The sequence below is a fragment of the Mesoplodon densirostris genome, chromosome 14, assembly GCF_025265405.1.
Source record: "Mesoplodon densirostris isolate mMesDen1 chromosome 14, mMesDen1 primary haplotype, whole genome shotgun sequence".
Taxonomy (NCBI): domain Eukaryota; kingdom Metazoa; phylum Chordata; class Mammalia; order Artiodactyla; family Ziphiidae; genus Mesoplodon; species Mesoplodon densirostris.
Window position 1 is genome coordinate 23,688,867 of NC_082674.1, and position 20,629 is coordinate 23,709,495.

General features: G+C 45.6%; 1 protein-coding gene across 1 annotated transcript in view; it reads right to left on the bottom strand.

Moving 5' to 3' along the window:
• Window positions 1–20,629, bottom strand: part of ALK (ALK receptor tyrosine kinase) — a 714,184-nt gene that overhangs the window by 309,397 nt on the left and 384,158 nt on the right. The gene's annotated exons all lie outside the window — the stretch shown is intronic.

The following is a 20,629-nucleotide window of genomic DNA, read 5'->3' on the forward strand; positions in this document are numbered from 1 at the left end:
AAGCAAAAATAAATAAATGGGACTTAATTAAACATAAAAGCCTTTGCACAGCAAAGGAAACCATAAAGAAGACAAAAAGACAATCCTCAGAATGGGAGAAAATGTTTGCAAATGAAACAACAGACCAAGGATTAATCTCCAAAATATACAAACAGCTCATGGAGCTCAATATCAAAAAAACAAACAATCCAGTTAAAAAAAGGGCAGAAGACCTAAATAGACATTTCACCAAGGAAGACATACAGATGGCCAAGTAGCACATAAAAAGCTGCTCAACATCACTAATTATTAGAGAAATGCAAATCAAAACTACAGTGAGGTATCACCTCACGCCGGTCAGAATGGCCATTATCAAAAAAGCTAGAAACAATAAATGCTGGAAAGGGTGTGGTGAAAAGGGAACCCTCCTACACTGTTGGTGGGAATGTAAATTGATACAACCACTATGGAAAACAGTATGGAGTTTCCTTAGAAAACTAAAAATAGAACTACCATATGACCCAGCAATCCCACTACTGGGCATATACCCTGAGAAAACCATAGTTCAACAAGAGATATGCACCACAATGTTCACTGTAGCACTATTTACAATAGTCAGGACATGGAAGCAACCTAAGTGTGCATCGACAGATGAATGGATACAGAAGATGTGGCACATGTATACAATGGAATATTACTCAGCCATAAAAAGAAATGAATTTGAGTTATTTGTAGTGAGGTGGATTGACCTAGAGTCTGTCATACAGAGTAAAGTAAGTCAGAAAGAGAAAAACAAATACCGTATGCTAACGCATATATATGGAATCTAAAAAGAAAAAGAAAAAAATGGTACTGATGAACCTAGTTGCAGGGCAGGAGTAAAGAGGTAGACATAGAGAATGGACTTGATGCCATAGGGTGGGAGGGTGAAGCTGGGGCGAAGTGAGAGTAGCATCGACATATATACAGTACCGAATATAAAATAGTTGGCTGGTGCAAAGCAGCAGCATAGCACAGGGAGATTGGCTCGGTGCTTTGCAGTGGCCTAGAGGAGTGGGATAGGGAGGATGGGAGGGAGATGCAAGAGGGAGGGGATATGGGGACATATGCATACATATGGCTGATTCACTTTGCTGTACAACAGAAACTAACACAGTATTGTGAAGCAATTATACTCCAATAAAGACCTATTAAAAACAATAAATAAAATAAAATATAAAAACAGAAATTAAGGAACAGGAAACATTTAGTGGCTCTAAAACTTAAATGCCCCTAAGTGTCTGAATTTTACAATATCTTAAATATATTTATAAATACACTATTTGTATGTAATACATAAAATGTTTTCACAGGCACACACACAAAAAAGAGTAAATTAGATCAGCAAAAGCTTTCTGTACTCACTTGTACAATCCCTTTGGTCCCGCCTACTCTTGTGCTTTTCGCTGAATATAAAGTCTGAAATATGGAAGAAAAGAGCCTTTCTACCTTCTAGGCAAGTATCTCACGCTGGATCCTCATGAATCCTTGGCAACCTTAATTCATGAATGAATTCTTATCTCTGAACTGATTCATCAAAGAACAGTGATTCGCCCTAAATTATGCAAAAATCAAGGCTACGTAACTGTAATCTATTCCAGTATATTTCCGATAGAATGCCTTTTACAACAACTAAGAAAACCTTTTAGGTAAGCAATTGTAATGGAGATTTGTTTGGCCTTTAGAGTGCCAGGAAGAAAGAAAGAAGGTAGCATTAGAGAGAGAAGGAGAGAGAGAGAGAGAGAGGGAGAGAGAAAGAGATTAGGTGATTACGTGTGAGGGAGGTTTATTTGCAAGATACTTGTTATCTGTTTGTGTTCACATTTGGGATTTGTCACTTTGCAATCAGAAGAAGAAAGACCAAGCAGTGGCTTTAGTCACCACTCCCTGCTCTAGAATTCCTTATGGGGGTCATAGGTGTAACACAAGTTACTACGCTGGATCTGGGTCAAGGTGACCAGTCAATCTCCTGACATTCCTGTGGCTTCTCTGGAAGAAGGAAAGAGAAGTCTCAGAAGAGGTGGAAAGGCAGTTGGGATGAGCAGAGAGTAGGAAGCTGCTCTGCCTTTCTCTTCTCAAACCAAAGCGGTGACAAAATGCCTGGAGCTCCTTTAATTAATTTCTTCATCTGCTCTGGCAAGGATGACGTGTGCCCAATAATTGACATTCTTTTTTTTTTTTTTTTTTTTTTTTGCTGTACGCGGGCTTCTCACTGCTGTGGCCTCTCCCGTTGCGGAGCACAGGCTCCGGACACACAGGCTCCGCGGCCATGGCTCGCGGGCCCAGCCGCTCCACGGCATGTGGGATCCTCCGGGATCGGGGCACGAACCCACGTCCCCTGCATCGGCAGGCGGACTCTCAACCACTGCGCCACCAGGGAAGCCCAATAATTGACATTCTTAAAGCCCCTTAAGAGTCCCTCATGGCAGGTGGTTGCTATTTCAAAGCATAAAAATATTAGTTGAGGGAATCAGTGAACAAATCAATATTTGTTTAGCATCTGCCATGTGCTGAGCACCATACCAATCACAAAGGTGTGCAAAATAAGTATAAAACATGGCCCCAACTGGAAGGAGACCACGTCTCCAGTGCTTACGAGCAGGCTTTAGAACTCAGAACCCACAAAAACCAAAGTTCAAATCCTGTTCTATTGCTTTGGGAAGTTATTTGATTTCCCTTAGCCTTAGTGTCTTCCCTGTAAACTGAAGTTAGTAATATTTACTTCATAGGCTTTTACAAGTATTCAATACCTACAATATTTGTAAAGTGCCTAACTTATACAAAAAAATTCAATAACTAATAGCAAAAGAACAGTAAGAACAGTCTCGTTGGGGAAACCAGAAACATCTATACAAAACAATTTGTGAACAAAGAGAGCACTGGATGTTGATAGACTAAGTAAACAAAGAATTTAGTATAGCAACCTATAGGCATTCTCTGGTGGGATGGGACACTGGAGTGTCATTTAGTTTAGATAGTTATATGGAATTGAGAAATAAAGAGAACAGAGTGGGCTGAAGTCTCCCAGGAAGGCTTCATGAGGGAGGTGATTCATGAATCAGGGGCTCCATTCTGACTAGCTGTATTCTAGCCATGTAAGTCAGACTAAGGGACAAGTGGGGCACAAATAAGTGACCTTGATTCCTCTGCCCCTCCAGCTGCCACCTCTCACCAGCTCCAAGCTAACCACCTGCACCCCCACTTCCACACCTCTTAATGGCATTTCTATATCTTCTTTTGTGTAGTGTCCATTAAAGTCTTTTGACCATTTCTTAATCAGGTGGGTGCAAGCCATTTGTCAGATGTATAGGTACAGATATAGGCATAGATAAAATCTCAAATATTTTCTCCTATTCTGTTTTTTCATTTTTTAAATGGAATCCTTTGAAGAGCAAAAGTATTTAATTTTGATAAATTCCAATTGATCAATATTTTGTTGTACAGTTTATACATTTCGTGTGCTAAGAAACCTTTGCTTACACAACTTTGCTGATATTTTCTCTATCTTTTCTTCCAGAAATTTCATAGTTTTATATTTTAAATTTAGGTCCATGATCTATTACCAGTTAATTTCCTAAGCATTTTAATACATTCCCATTGGCTTCAAAGTCATGCCAACATGCTAACAACTCCCAAATTTATTTTTATTCAGCCCAGATCTTTTCTCTGAGCTCCAGAGCCCCATGTCCACCTGCATATCCACTGGGATGTTTATAAGATTCTAAAAACTCTATCTCCAAACTAAAATGTCTACTTTCCTCTACACGTGTGCCTCCTTCACTTTTGCCTGTTTTAATGAATCGCTCCATCTACCCAATTGGTCAAGGCAAAAATACCTTCCTTTCTCTCTCACCTGTATCCAATCCAGCACTAATCTTGTCCATTGTACCTTGTACATAGATATGTACAAGCCTGTTCATGTCTCTCTATACCTCACTTTCTGACTACAGGACTACCCTCCCCGTCCTCTGGACCACTGAAAAGGTCTGGAGTCTCCAGACACTTTTACTCTACCTCCAGTTCACTCACGGTTCTATCCTTAAAACTCTACGTCAGCTTTCCTTGGCTCTTAAGATAAAGGCTGTGATCCTAAATGTGTCTGATCCCTCCTCTGCCTTTCTCCCAATCCTTTTCCCCAGTAAGCCCTCTCTTTACTTTCAGACCCAGATGCATCCGTTTTCTTTTATTTCCTCAAAAATATCTCACCTTCAGGGCCTTCATATGCTGTTCTACTCCCAGAATCTTCCCACTAGTCATAATACTACTCTTTCTTCAGACTTCAGTTCAAAGGCCACTTCCTCTGGAAGGCTCATCTGATCCCCTGGCCGGGGTCAGGTTCCCTCTTTTAAGAGCTCATAGAAGCCTATACTCCTTCATCATGTATCATTATGGTAACTGCGTGATTATACATGTAATTAGTAACGTAATACTCATTTCATCCTCTAGAATGCAAGCTTCCTGAGGACAGCAATTTTTTCTGCTTGTTCTCAGCTTTTTCCCCACCATCCCGTACATTTCCCTGCATGCAGTAGAGGAATACTCATTGAGATAAGTATTTAGTGAATGAATGAATGAATGAGTGAATGAATGAAGGCAAAGAGAAAGGCAACCCTAGACAGAAAGAGAGGGGGAGGTGGGCCATGGTGCAAGATCTAACCAAGATGGGGGTCAGAATGGAATTATGTGGTTGTGGGAAACACGCTTGTGGATTTTCTTTTAGAAGTAAGAATCAATAAATAATTTTCTCTCCCCAGTCATGTAAGCAGGTAACTAATTATAGTAAGACCGGTGAGACCTACATTGCTCTCATCAAAGTCAACCTGTAACCAGCTTTAAAAGCGTATGGTAAAATAGTTTCAGCACAAAAGATGCAGATGTAACTCTGAATTCTCTGATCACAACAGCTTCCTGTTTAAAAGCAATTAAGTGCACGCATCAAAAGGCATTAGCAAGAGGGGAAAGTTCAATTAGAGGAAGATATTTTCAGAGCCAATTGGAAAAGAGACAGATTTTTTGCACTTTTCCTCTAGAGCTTTTGGAAATCCTATTCACACAGATGTGAATGGTCAGTTCAAGCCTGACTGAGCAGGGCTGAGGAGGGCAGGGTCCAGTGATTTGAGGGGGGGGCTCGGGCAGTGGGAGAGCAGGAGTCTGGGTCCTAGCTCAGCAGGGGTTCCCACACAGCAGCAGAATGCATGCAGACTTCCTTATCTCCATCCTGCCTCAGTTTATCCAGCAAAATGTTATGTTTGTGTCCCTCCCCTTAGTGGTTTGTTATTCAATTTTGCCTATAAATAAAAGGAAATAAGTGCACTACGGGGGACTTGGTTGGAGCGCAGATCTGATCCTCCTCCCCCTCCCCTTCCCCGGGCTCTGGAGTGAGACCCTGTGGGTTCAAATCCCAGCTCTGATCAGTACTAGTGGGACTGTGGGCAAACTCAGTGTCTTCATCCATAAAATGGGGATAATAACAGTGTTACCTCACAGAACTATGGTGAAGATTAAATAGGTAAATATAGGTAAAGGCTCTTAGAATGATGCCCCCCATATAGTAAGTGCTATGCAAGTGGCAGCAGTGGTCTTTATGCATTGTGTTCTATCTCTGGTCAGAGATTCTACAGCTTTCTGCCTGCCTAGCACAGAGGCAGATACCCTTACCTATCATATACTTCAATTCAGACATTAGCATGACAATATTTTTGAGCTCTATTTGGAAATATTTCTCAGTCAACAAATATTTATTGAATATGTATTGTGTGCCAGGCACTGTTTTGGACTCTGTAGACACCAAAATGAAAGCCTGCATGAAGTTGGGGCTCCACTGAGAGAAATGGGCAGAAATGCACATAGTTGGTGACTTTCCATGAGACTGGAGCCATTACTCACAAAGAGCCTTAGGGGCTAAGAGAGAAGGGACACACAGGGACAGAGATGTCCGGCAGATCTCCCTGAGAAGGTGCCATCCTTACAATCCTCATAGTCGTACATCTCAGGCTTTGAGATCTTAATTATGGCATTATACAATTGACATTTTATTTCTCTTGTGTAATCTAATGCACCATCATATCTCTGAATATAAAATTAAAATAGACTGAATGGATTCAACCCCCTTTTACTGAGGAACTGCGCTAAGGGCTTTCACACACATTATATCATTTAGTCAATTCTCTACGAGGACGTCCAGATTTCTTCAGAAACCAGGATGCCAGATGGGATAGTTTTTTGATGGATGGAGTCCATTACCAGTTTAGGCCACGAGCTCAGGTGATTGAGAAAGCATAAATCAGACAATTGTCCTGGTGTTGCCACTCTCTCCAATTGTTAAGCCTTCTGCTACTAATGGAGATATTACCTGACTTTCCTGATGGTAAAAGAATGAGCTCATTGAATCACCACCTGATCATCCGGATGGCAGCTTTTCTTTTTCACTGGTTTCCAGAGCATTGTTTAATGTTTACACTAGAGAGGGTGGCTGGTGTGTTTTGTTTCTTTGTGTGTGCTATGTTTTACTGCCAAGGACTCTGGCTGTCTGGTTTGCGCTTAAACCTAGATGTCATGTGTGTGTCTGATGGATCATGGGAGAGGAAGAGATGCTCCCACCAACACCCACCCCATCGTCTCCTACTTCCAGCTGTGTTTCACTCAGAGATCACCAAGTCAAACTCAGTTTGTCAATCAAGTTCCCAAATCTGAGCTCTTAAAAGATCTCACCTAGTTCAGCCTTCCCTAGAGGGATGGAGAATTAAACAGGGCTGGTGATCGGTTACAGGGTTCCCCAGTTCCCTTCTGTGAAGTTCAGCCACAGAGAGTGAGTCAGAATAGTCATGAGGCTGTCTCCCTGGCACTAACCCCAGACCTGTTTTAAATAACACATCTAAATGTTAATGCACACTTAAGACAACAGTGCAGCTCATACTCTTTCCAAATTGATTCATTTTGCAGTGAGCCTGATGCAATATACTCAGTATAAAAATGTCTCTGGCAATTAGGGGAACAAAGGGGCAAAACTGGCAGACCACAAGGATGACAGACAAAGCAAGATGACGTGAAAGCTAGGGCCGGAATTAAATTTCTTTTTGAATCAGACATTTTGGGGAATGTCAGTAGTAAACAAAAGCATTCTTTGCAAAAGAAACATGAGGATTCTCCATCGGCGAAAACCGATGGGAACAGTCTGAGACATGACTTTGATGGAATGCTCTGGCAGCCTCCCTGGTTCCTAATGGTGTCAACTTTCGGGTGTCTGGGTTTCAAACAGTAGATACAGCTAGTGGAAGGAAGAGTCAAGTTTACCCTATATTGGTGGGTGGGGTTTTCCAGATCACTGAAGAATAAGTCCCTTACCCCTTTGCTAGTAAGATCACATTGGAAGAATGTGGCTCTGGAAAATATGCTATAGAAGAAATAAAATTGTTTAGCCTGGGGAAAAAAGTTAAGAAGAGACATGAAAACTATTCTCAAATGAAAAACTGCCTTGTTAGGAGAAAGTAGGCTTGTTCTGTGTGATTTCAGAGGAGAAATAGAGGATCAAGATAATGGTGAAATGGGAAAGGGACTAACATATATTGTCTACTCAAATGATCCTAGGTGCCTTGTACACATTATCATAGTACTACTTCATAGGGAAATTGTGGTATTAAATGCAATCATATGCCTTGGTGCTATGACCATGGTAAGCACTCAATATATATTAGCTATCATTGTTCAAAGCAATAATCCTCACAAAGATCCTATAAGGTAGGTATTACTGTTCCCATTTTGTGGATGAGACACCAGAGGCTTGAAGAAATTAAATAACTTTTTAGAGACATTCAATAACTTTCCAAGGGAACAAAGCCAGTGAGGGGGCCATTAGCAAGTTTTTCCTAGCAGCTTTAGCTGCCCCGTGATGGGGTGGTCTGCTGTGCAAGATGGTGAGTGTTCTACTGGTTGGAGCCAGGTGAGCTAAAGTCAGAGGAGCTTAGGAAGAGGATCTTGCATTGGTTAGGGGTGGCAAAGGGGCTGAATTCAATAACTTTTTTTTTTAACATCTTTATTGGAGTATAATTGCTTTACGATGGTGTGTTAGTTTCTGCTGTATAACAAAGTGAATCAGCTATACATATACATATATCTCCATATCTCCTCCCTCTTGCATCTCCCTCTCACCCTCCCTATCCCACCCCTCTAGGTGGTCACAAAGCACCGAGCTGATCTCCCTGTGCTATGTGGCTGTTTCCCACTAGCTATCTATTTTACATTTGGTAGTGTATATATGTCCATGCCACTCTCTCACTTCGTCCCAGCTTACCCTTCCCCCTCCCCGTGTCCTCAAGTCCATTCTCTACATCTGAGTCTTTATTCCTGTCCTGCCCCTAGGTTCTTCAGAACCATTGTCTTTTGTATTTTTTTTTTAGATTCCATATATATGTGGTAGCATATGGTATTTGTTTTTCCTTTCTGACTTACTTCACTCTGTATGACAGTCTCTAGGTCCATCCACCTCACTACAAATAACTCAATTTCATTTCTTTTTATGGCTAAGTAATATTCCACTGTATATATGTGCCACATCTTCTTTATCCATTCATCTGTTGATGGACACTTAGGTTGCTTCCATGCCCTGGCTATTGTAAATAGAGCTGCAATAAACATTGTGGTACATGACTCTTTTTGAATTATGGTTTTCTCAGGGTACATGCCCAGTAATGGGATTGCTGAGTCGTATGGTAGTTCTACTTTTAGTTTTTTAAGGAACCTCCATTGTTCTCCATAGTGGCTGTATCATGAATTCAATAACTTTTAAGGTTCTTTAATGCTTGATAATTCTATGACTGAAATATTTTCCAAGTTCTGCTAGCTAGACTATGCCTTTAACCCATCTTAGCATAAATGGTTAAGTGGGAATGTGAACTTGGAGAGGCAGCCACAGAAGAAGGCCAAGGACCCAAGGACCATGGACATACAGTGAAATGCAAGTGTTTTTGTTTTTATCTGACTTCTGGCTTTGTCAACCACCAAACTCATCTGGCTCACATTCCATACACAATGGATCTGCTGTCACTGGCTCCCCACACCCCAGAGGCCAGTTAGACAACTTAGACAAGGTGACAGAAGGTTAATCAAGAAAGATGACAGACAAATGGGGATTTTTAGAAACGGAAATCATCTAGGTCTATTGAGAGGATGACCCAATGGGCACCAAGAGGCTTCCTATGGAGAGTGACCAGGCTGCAAAACTCCAGACAGAGGAGTCTCTCTCAGGCCTGCAGGTAAACATCCGATAGAGATAGAATAATGAATAAAATTCCATGCAGTCAGGGAGGAGTGGTAGTCCTGGGAGAGAAAAACAAGATAATGGAGGGGATATTCAAGGAACAGTGGAGAGAATACAACTGGAATTCATCCTAGCTTGTGTGAAATGATAAAAAACTCAACAGGAGCCAGTGTGCTTAAAGTGGGGATGTAAAGACTAGTAGTAAACTAAGGAAAGGGAGAAATTGGGGGAAAAGTACCAAGTAGAAGTCTCTTGTGGAAGATTAGGACACATAGAAAAAATATATAGGAAATTACTTAGAAAATTGGAAAGGATAAAAGGATCACAGGGGGGTAATCAGAAAACACTGGAACCACTTATTTCTGAGGCTAATGTATGCCGGCATTTGCTTAGCAGTGTGGGATGGTTAGGCTACAAATGAAGATGACACGGGTTGAGGACAGTCAATATATTTGGGGTTGGGTAGAAGGAAGTAAGTTGTTGTGGAAGATAGAGGTAAAATTTTGGTCAAGAGCTTTCTAGGTGCATTTTTTTCCCCTTAAAACTATATCTTAAGTTCTTGAAGAGTTCTTGGCCCAATTAATTTGAGAGTTTGTTCATTTAGTTAGCATTTCTTTTTCTTTCTTTTTTTCTGGCTGTGCCATGCGGCATCTTAGTTCCCCAACCAGGGATCGAACCTGCGTCCCCCTGCAGTGGAAGCGTGGAGTATTCACCCCTGGACTGCCGGGGAAGTCCCTAGATAGCATTTCTTGAACATACACTGTGAGTCAGGCACTGTGCTAGGCACTGGAGATACAATGACAAAAAATGCCCATCCTTATTCTTAGGGAGCCTACTTGGTGAGAAAGACATGTAAAGAAACAGATGTGGTACAGTGCTGAGAGCTCTAATAGAGATGTGGAACAGGCAACAGAAGTTGGTGCAAAGGACAGTGTAATTAACATGACTTGGGGTGGGTGTAGAGTCTCAGGAAAGGCTTGATGGAAGAGGAACTAAGAGATTCATTCTTGAAAGAGGAGAAAGACTGTATGTGGTGGTCAGGGAGGTGTGTGTGTGTGTGGAGGGGGACAAGAGGGCTTGAAACAACTTGCTTTACTTGGGAGCAACTGTAAGTAGTTGATGTAAATGAAGTACGGGCCTAAGGGAATGGGGTGAGGCAGGCTCAAGAGAGGCGGGGCCAGGTCACGGTTGGTGCCATGCCAATGACCTCAGACTTGAGCCTGGGTTGGACAGGGTTTTACTGAAGGGTTTGAAGCAAAGGATGAACAACAGCCTGCAATATTCACCTGCCAGTTCTCTCCTTAAGGTCTTGATTTGCTCCGTTGGGACTTCCTAATACCCAGGAAGAGTCACTGAGGTTATCATCCTCAAAGGCTTCAAGGAACATTCCACAGAATTAACAGTACAACACAGAATAACAATTTGGCTCTGGCTTCTCCCTCACACTCCTTCAAATGGACTGAAAATCTGAGTCAAGCATCAGGGCCACAGAGGAAACAGACTCTCTCCTCAGAGGCCCACTGCTCACCAGTCATTTGAGCAAAGTTACCCTGTGGGTGGAGGAAGGCCCCAGACACTCAGGTAACCTGGTGCCTTTGGGTGAATGGCCTCAAGAAATATCCAAGCCACTGGCAATGGTAGTTCTCACGCCTGGGCTCAGCCTGCTCTATTCGAAAGCCGTGGCCTTCCTTTCAAGCCCTCCCCTTTCTTGCCACCACAAGACTTACTCACTGGCAGAGGGAAAGCTACCAGTAATCTGAAAGCAGTGGGAACTCTCCTCTTGGAGTTGAGTGATGCAAGATTCTCTCAGGAAGAGACATTGCACCAAATCCGTGTGTAGATTTTTGTAAAGCCTTTTAAATGTGAAATCCCTTGGCTGATCAGCTCTTAACTAAGGCTTTGAACCTTAGTTAAGTTAACCTTAGTGCTGAAGAATGAATAAGGATCTCTGGCAGAGAATGAGGTGGAGGGCAATCCGTGAGGAATAACCTGCCTTAGCTACTCTTCCTGCAAAGGAGAAGGAGGGGAGGAAGGAAAGATGACAGGAGAGTCCTGGGGTCTGAGCCAACAGTAGCCAAAAAGCATAAAGAGCTTGTACGCTGAAATCCACTTGTGCTGGAGCAGAAAATAGTTGCATACATGGACTGTCTCCAGGGAGGTAGGTCCTATCAGAGGGAAAGAGGAAGTATGAAAAGTGCCTGGACCCAGGGTGAAATCTTTTGAGCACTTGTAGCAGGATGTTTGTTACAAGAAGAGGTGGGCTAGGGGTGGGGGTCAAGAGACGCTTCTGTCTGGAGACTGCCTCGGTGGGGAATGGATGGGTTCTGTTGCCACACAAGCCAGTGGGACATACACCTGAGAGTCTGGGCACGCTGAGAGACTGGATGGGGCAGGGTGGCGGAGCGATCACGCGGCCCCAGCACACCACCTCCTTTCTCAGGCTGCCAGGCCTTGGCGTATGTGTCCCCTTTGTATGGGGTGCCTTCCTCTCACTGTCCGCCTGACCACTTCCCTTCTCCCATCAGAGCCAGCTCAGTTGTCTTCTCCATGCCAGCTTGTCACCAGCACCTCCGTGGCATGTGGGCACACACCCACCACAGCACTGCAACTGTCCCTGATGTCGTCCAACACCAAACCTCATTCTGAGCCCCTTGAAGGCAGGATGAACCATCAGAGTCCAACCAGTGCCTGGGACAGAGTAAGACTCATAAACGTTTGTTGACAGAACACATGATAGAATGAATGGGTGAATTCCTTGACACCAGTGGTGTATCACCTAATTCCTCCACCTATTCTTAATATCTCCCTCCCCACTGGGAAACGGTGAAGCTCAGTAAGCACTCCTGAGATGAGAAGTGATTGTTTTTATGCATTTTGACTTCTCTTTGGATATAACATATATTTATCATTATGGGATTTGCCAGAATGCCATTTTGACAAGCCGAGGGGTTTACAGGTATTCACAATTCTCTCATCTTCCTAGTGTTCAATCCATCAAATATCCAGGGCACAGTGGGAAAATGAAAGCAATCAGCTCAAAAGAGCCCCACTACAAGCCTTGGGCTGTCAAATCTCGAAGGTCAAAACTGGCAGAAGCCGATGGTCTTTTCATTTATTTTTCTTGACGCCCATCAATGAAAGCAATCGTGAGTAAAAGTTGTACCTGCCAGGAAAGGAATTGTCCTTTGTACTTAGTGGCAACCTTCACAGTTGAAGTATACTCTGACAGCTGCTTCCTGAGCCCCAGGGAGAATCACACATCTATCCCTGGGCGTGGGCAGAGGGTGGGGAGAAGTACTTTTTCTCTTTTGACTGACTGGAGACTCTTCTCTGATCTCAGACTGAACTTTTAATTTTCAGAGCTTAGGTTTAAGAAGACTTGCATCACAGAACTATTGTAAACTGATCTGGTGTCCGTTCACCTAATACAGAACACCCTCTATGTGCTAGATGCCATGCCAGGCACTGTGAAGAATAAGAAGATGTACAAACCAAGGACTCTAGCTTCAAGGCGCGTGGCCCAGAACTAGATGACCAAATATCAGATGAGCTTTTCCTGACTGGTTGAGAACAGGTCTTAATTTCCTCAGAGCCAGGTGCGCTACAAGGGTTCAACTACAAGCCTTCCTCGGGGAAATAACATGAGATTTAAAAAAGACACAGAAGATCTGTGTTCCCCTGTGTGTTACCCATGACTATGGACAAATCACTGAACCTCTTTTCAGTGATTCAGTTTACTCATCACTCAGATTCAGTTTACTCATCTGTAAAATGAGGATAATAATATATACGACACAGATTGCATGAAATGAGTCAATGGATGTTGATGTACCTGGTACCCTGAACGTGCACTGTGCAGATATTTACCGTGAATATTGACAACATAGTGTCTACCTCCTAAGAACAAAAAGAGTGCCATGGCTCTGCTGTTAACCTGGGAACTAGATGAGAGACAATATATGGCATCCTGAAGAATAAGATGCATGGTAGATGGTGGGTGAATAGTGGATGGATGGATGGATAGATGGATGGGTGGATAAATGCATGGATGGATAGATGGGATGGAGAATCCTTCTGACTCTAAAAGGTCAGGCTCTCTCTAGTCCACTATGTATTCTTCTCAGTCTCCATGGTGTTGAAAGCCACAGTCCTTTTGAAGAAAGAATAACAGATGTGTTCTGAGAAGACCAACCAGTGGAGACCAGTCCCATCCATGACCTGGGATACACCCAGCTACCCCAGCTTGGGGGCTGCACAGCAGGCAGGATCAGGCCAGGCTTGGATAACCTTGTCACTAGGATGTCTACCCATAAGGGAGAGAGAAATGACTCTCCACCCTGCACACAAGTCCATCTCTCCTCTCCAAGCTTTCTTTTTAACTTTTCTCCTTCGTGTTTAGTAAATAGTTATAGAAAGCCACCCGCTTATGTGACCAAGCAAGTCAAACTGAGATATTAGCCGTCATTCTTAATTTTTGATGCACATCAGAATCCCGGTGGCGCGTTCTAAAAATTCTTATGCTCATGCCCCTTCCCAAGACTAATAAAATCAGAATCAACTGGGAGGGAATTCAGCTGTATGGATTTTGTAAACTGTGTGGCTCTGATTTGTACCCCAAAGTCTTGAGACCTACCATCTCGATGGCTTAAAGTCCACGTGCTAGAGAAGACTAGCATTTAATCACTGTTTCAACATTACTACTCAAAGGGGTGAGAAATACGATACATCCAGGCACAGTCAGTGGGACTGGTACTTTGGGGTGCAACCTAGATCTTTCCGAGGGGCATGAAATTGCTAACCTTGGCCCTTCTTACACCCACTCCCCTACAACCCTGAGCAGCCTGGAGGAAGGCTGGCCCGGGAGCCCTGAGAGGGGCAGCTGGGAGGGGGTGAGGGGAACACCCACCCTGCATTATCTAATTTAACTTCACAACCGCCCTATGAGGTGGTTCGGTTATTACCATTATACAGATAGGAAAGCTGAGGCTCCCAGAGACTCAGAGACTTGCCCAAGCCCACACTGTGTGTGGGGCCTACCTCTCCGCACACTTAGGACTGGAATCTCACGACCACCTCTGCTCAGAGAGCTTCCGGCTGCACGACTGTTCCCGTGACAGGGTGTCCGGGAAATATGTCCCTGACAAGCCTAGGTGTGAGTTTTAAGGCTTTTAAAAATCATCTTTAAAGCCTGTGAATGGCTCTCTCTTTTTAGTGTAAATCACCCAGACATTAAAGCCCTTATTATATATTTATTAGTGTGTTATTCAGACCAAGGGGAAAAGGGAGAAGCTGACACTATGAGTGACTTTGAAAGTGAGAAGAAGCTGGGTCTGAAATTAAAGCATTGTGACACTGCCACTCAAGGGCATCAGTTTCAATAAATGATCACCTTTTTAAATTCCTGATCGCGTTTATCCTGTTATCAGTATCTGAGGAGAACTTTGGCCGGGGATGCTGAATGCCACAGGCCTCTGGTTTCCCCACGCTGGCTGGACCTGCCACAGTGCCCTGGGCTGACAGAAGTTAAACCTAGCACAGCCTGGCAAAGGCAGTCAGGCATCTTTTCAGAAGCAAATGCCCTGCGTCATCTTTCCACGTTGCCCTACCCTGAGCCTGTCCCTCACTCAGCCTGCTGAGACCAACCGGTCTGTTTACAGGAAAATCCAGGGTTCTGTACATTAGCGGTGGAAGGTCTCTGTGGGTCAGTAGTGGGTAACTGTCCTGTGTGCCAGACTGGGGGGCCCGTACGTAGAGTCTAGCATTTCCTGCTCTTCCATCCTGAGTGGCAACCTGAGGCGGCGTGTTGGCATTGCAGGATGGAGGAAGGGGCGGGGGCACTGGAATCTCCACTTCAGGAGGTAAGAAGCTGAGGCAGGGAAGAGCTGTGGTTGTTCTATTACCACACTGCAAATTAGCGGTGGAGCCCCGACTGACAGCACACTTCCTGATGCCCACGAATCAATATCGCTTTGGGTTAAATTACTTCGGCAGGTCTCCCATTAGGATTGTTTCTGGTTTTAAAGCTCGGCTCTTTGGTCAGAACTGACTGGTTTAAATAAACAAGGCAGCTGTGTGGGTACACAGCACAGACATGGGTTTTTCTTCACCTGGGCAGGGGGCTGCAGTTTTTTTTTTTTTTTTTCTTTTTGCGGTATGTGGGCCTCTCACTGTTGTGGCCTCTCCCGTTGCGGAGCACAGGCTCCGGATGCGCAGGCCCAGCGGCCATGGCTCACAGGCCCAGCCGCTCCGCGGCATATGGGATCCTCCCAGACCGGGGCACGAACCCGTATCCCCTGCATCGGCAGGCGGACTCTTAACCACTGCGCCACCAGGGAGGCCCTCACCTGGGCAGGGGGCTGCAGTTTTTAATCTAAGGGCAATGAATTTGAGAATTTCTTGATGCATCTATTCAGCTGGGAGACAGACAAACGAGAGCACATGAGGACTGGGCTCTGGGGTCCAACATGGGTGTGAGTCCTGGCTTTGTCAGGAGCCTGCACTTTGACCTTCATCATGCCTCATCAGGCCTCTAGGCCTGGCTTCCCACATCAGGAAATAAACGGGGAAGATGGAACTCAAGTCTCCTTTGAGTGTAGGGGTTAAGCTCCCACAGAAAGGTGAAGCTTCATGCCATGAAGAATCTTGTTTCTCTGCTACCCACTGGAATGAGCCTTGTTTGTGCTGTGAAAAGGCCCTGACCGCTTATCTTGGCTTGAGCCCGGCTATCACCAAATCCTTTAGGTTTAAAACATCTTTTCAAGAATTAGTAATTCAAAAGATTGGCAACTTCTATCCCCTCAGTGTCCAATTCTTCCCTCCACACACTGTGTAGTTCTGGTCACACATAATAAAGTCCCCAGACACCCGAGGCTGCAGGAGAAACTGTGTGCGTGAAGAGGAAGGAAGACTCGTGATGACGTCCTGGAAGGAGGCCTGGAGAGTCGCTCTTACAGCCTGAGACACCGCCAACCCTTGTGCTTGTGTTCTTGGGTCCAGGAAGGCGCCGATTTCACACTGCCCATTGCTGCCGACTGCTCTTTCTAGAACAGCTTTCAGCTGAAAGGCAGGGACGTGCTGGAGGCAGAAGCAGGAGCTGGGCTGCCTGTGCTGGCTTTGCTGGCCAGTGATCTTAGCTCAGCCTGTTAAAATTTCTGGGCCCTAATTTAAAAACATCTGCCTAAGCAGATGTTTTTACTTGTTTATCCCTTACTGGACTGGATGCTCCTTGAAAGCCATGCCTGTGTCATCTCCGGCTGTGTACTCCTAGCACCTATTACACGGTGGCGCTCCATCCACGGGAGTTAAATGAATTATGAGTGAGAAGGATCTAGCACGTATTAAGTATCTACCACAGTTGGGCACAATGTGAGCCATCTTCCTCATGTCGTTTCACGACTCATCATATTAAATAGTTATTATTATATTCATTCAATTCATGGAACTTCGTGGCCTCTAATTCAGAGTTAAGATGTCCTCTGCCTGCTGGATTCTGTGGCCAGCGGGGCTGGCTGTCTGACAGCCCATTTCTCTGCTTCCTTGCTTCTGTGGCCGTTCTGGCCGGGCAGATGAGCAGGCCAGGCACGCGTCGTCGGCTGTCCCCTGGGAGGCCCTGGGCCGAGCCAGGCCACCTTGGCAGACTCAGGCGCTCGCGCTCTGAATCATTTAGATGTCACGCACGCTGCTGTGGCCTTCCAGGCGATGAGGAGGGGGGCAGCTGCTGGGGTTCCCCAGCAGCCTCCCGCAGCCTCCCGTGCCTCCACGCAGGCTGCTGCACCGAGTGCTCACGACTTAGTGGTTTCCTGGGAACTTGGTGGCCTCTGACTTGTCTTTCCTCTGAGTCAGGCTCTCCCCAGCCGACTTTGCTGTGACATCTCCCTTCCTCGTCACTACAAATGCCGAATGTTGTTCTCCCAGTAGCGGTCCCCGAACCACCATGTTCTGATCTGAGAGGAAGCCCTCTGTAGTCATCACTCTCATCACCGCCAAGATTTCACCACACTGATCACTGGGCTGCTGGGGTCATCTCTGATATTAAAGGGAATGAGCTTCCAGCGGGGCAAACTGCCAAGAACCTCAAAACCAACAGATTCTTGAGTCTGACACTGGCTCCATAATCAGAGAGCAGACGAGTCTCAATCCTCTGCGATCCCCAATTGTAAGCAGAGCAGGGCACAGCAGGTGAGGGCATTAAGTAATGGCCTCTTACATTTGCATCCTGCTCAGAGTGTGCAAAGCCCTTCACATCCTTAATTGCACTGACCCCACATGACCCCACATGACTCCACATGACCCCACGTGACCATGTGAGCTGGGCCAGCATCATCAACCCCACTTTACAGATGGGGAAACCAAGGCTTAGGTGGGGATGGAATTTGCCTCAGGTCATAGAGCTCATTCATGGAATATCCTTTCATAAACCATCAAAGGCTGGCCTCTGTATCCCTATCACCTCTATGGTCCTAACAAATACAAAATACCCAATAAATGATTGTTCATTGAACTGACGATTGAATAGTGAAATAGGACTTAAATTTAGGGCTTTGATTCAAGGGCATAATAATTTTTCTGCTGCACTACTGTGGTCCAACTGAGCTCTTCCAGCAACGGGTAAAAATAGTCTGAAGTTAGGCTGGTTAGGTTCAGACCCCCTCCTCCCTGTCTAGCCAGTGACCCTGGGCAAGTTATTTGGCTTCACTGAATTTCTTCATCTGTGAAATGGAAGATAATAACAGTATCTGCTTCATTGTGTTGTTGAGTATTAAATAAGAAAAGGCATGTATAGTGCACAGCAGTGATTGGCTAGCACATCTAGGAAGTGTGTAATTAGTGTTAACAATAGTTATTACTATTGTAATAGTAATAACAATTACTATAGTTATAGGGTATTATTGTTATAGGGTAGGGATGGGCCTTATGTGTCTGTGAAACCCAGTACCTGGTACAGTGGCTGGCACATACACATGAGTCTAGGGCTCAAGACACTTGCCTCCCAACACTGACACTCATCATGTGACAGGGAGCAAGTCCCTTACCTCTCCTGGCCTTAGTTCCCACACCTGTGAACTGACATGGTTGAACTGGGTAAATCCCAGGGCTCCTCCCTGATCTAAAATGCTTTATTTATTTCAGTGGTCTCAGTGGGGCAATTTTGCTCCCCAGGAAACATTTGGCAATGTCTGGAAACATTTTTCTTGTCACAACCAGGGGAGGTGCTACTGGCATCTAGTGGGTAGAGGCCTGGGAAGCTGAGGACCATGCTCAGTACAGTGCCCACAAAAAGAATTATCCGGCCCTAGACGTCCATAGTACCGAGGCTGAGCAACTCAGATCCAAGCCAGCATGAATAGCCAGAGCTCTCTGAGTTGCTGGACAAGTGCCTGTGACCTGCAGCTTGCCAGGCCCGGGCAGCAGAGCTCCTCCACGCAGCAAAGCAGTCTACGGGTCGCCCCTTCAGCTGCCCCCTTGTGCCCTCACCACGCTGATCTTGTTAGTGGGGAGGCTAGCTCAGGCATCTTTAATTTAAACTGGAATCACTCTTGCTCATCACCAGACTCCACGATGGCCCTGGCAGGGAGAGGGGAGAACATCTCGGCACAAGACGCACGGAGCCTGGCCTGAGGCAAAGCCCCTGAAGATGTAGGGGCAGCCCTAGCAAAGCCATCAGGTCAATGGGCTTGCCCAGCACCCCTGCTCCCTTTCTCCTGCCTCAGCTCCCACCCTCCAGGGGGCAGACCAATCTTGGTGATGGAAGAGTCACGCTGGGAAGAAAATGCATTGGCCAGCAGGGTGGGCACGGAGCCTGGCAGCCAGGGCAGCCTCAGGGGAAGCTCACAGCCTCCAGCACCGTGCACTCTTGGTCTCCTTGTTCTCACCACATGTGGAGGAAAGGCTGCCATCACATGCTCCCTGGCTCTTCAAAGAATCTAGATCAGCTCTTTTTGCAAGGTTCCTTCATCTTCCATTTCCTCTTTCCCAACCCCATCCTTTACCCCCTGAATTCCTGCTGAGGGGCTATGGGTTTCCCAAAAGCAGCCCGAATGAGGAAAGGGGAGACCTGGGGTCCAGTTAAGGCAACTATAAATAGGCTGCCTACCTCCTCTCTCTGCCTCAGTTTTCCTGTTTGTTAATGGGAACTCAGTTGGTAGTTATGAGCACAGGAAGATAAAGAGGGGAAAGCTCTTAGCAAGCCCCCGTGGCTCGTCACACCGAGGCGCTATCGTTTTCCTGAGGATGCTAGACAGGGACCAGGCCCTGCTACTTAGGAAGTGCTGAAATCCTGCAGCACTTGTCCTCTCACACACATGCTCATTCAGCCTGCATTTCAGGGAGACCCCAAACTCCATGTGCACCTGTGACATCAGTGTCTCCCTACCCGCTACCTAGCACCTCAACAGATTGATTGCCTGAAGTCCCAGCAGCCCCAGGCAGCACTCTCTGGTCTCTGTCAGGCTTGGTGGGGCAGGAATGTTGAGCAGAAGTCAAAACAAACAGCTCATGGGGCTGGGCAAACACATACAGGATGGCACTGCAGCCGAGGCCACCGCCATCCCCACCCATGGATGGGAGACCATGCCATCTGGGGCTTCTCACAAGAAAAGGAGGCTTGGCCATCAGAAGACGGCTCATCCCTAACAGTGGGCAGCTCACACACCTGACATTCCTGGTTTCTGGTGAACAGACACAATTGGTGGTTGGGCCCCTCCCAGCCAGTCCAGCGAGACATTTCAGAGGCAAGAAGATAGACACGAGTTTAGGTATGAGGAGAACACCTTTCTTGAAGCCAAGATTTCATTCCTGCTGGGATTGTAGCAGCTTGTAGTTCTTTGAAACACAAATAAATACAGATGGGCCAGTAGCAGGGGAGTGGGGTGGAGACTTTCAAGAAATGAACAAGGAGGCCATATAGCTTTATGGGAATTGCAGTGGGCAGGATGTCCCCACTGACCCAGCACACCATGGAGATGGGTAGTATCATTGTTCACATGGAGCCTTTCTGAAACGTATTTTCTTAGAGGGAAAAATGTGAGGTCTTTCTCTAGCAAACGTGCCACAAAGAAGGATCTCTCACTCTTGTTGATTATCGGAGCAGGGACCCCTCAAAACTGAAGTCTTATGGAATGAGAAAAAAGACAGGCACAGAGATTCCCTTGTTCAGGTTTGCTTTCCAGTGTCACTACTTCTAGAGGCCTGATGGGTCACTGAGGAAGCATGTTGAGTGTGTCCAGGAGGCTTAAGCTCACGGACATGGGTATTGGGTATGACTTCAACGTTGTGTAAGCCTTAGAGGTTCTAGAGCAAGTCATGTTCCTCTCCTGAACTGATGCCGTGTGGCATCCCTGACCTATTCTGCTGTGG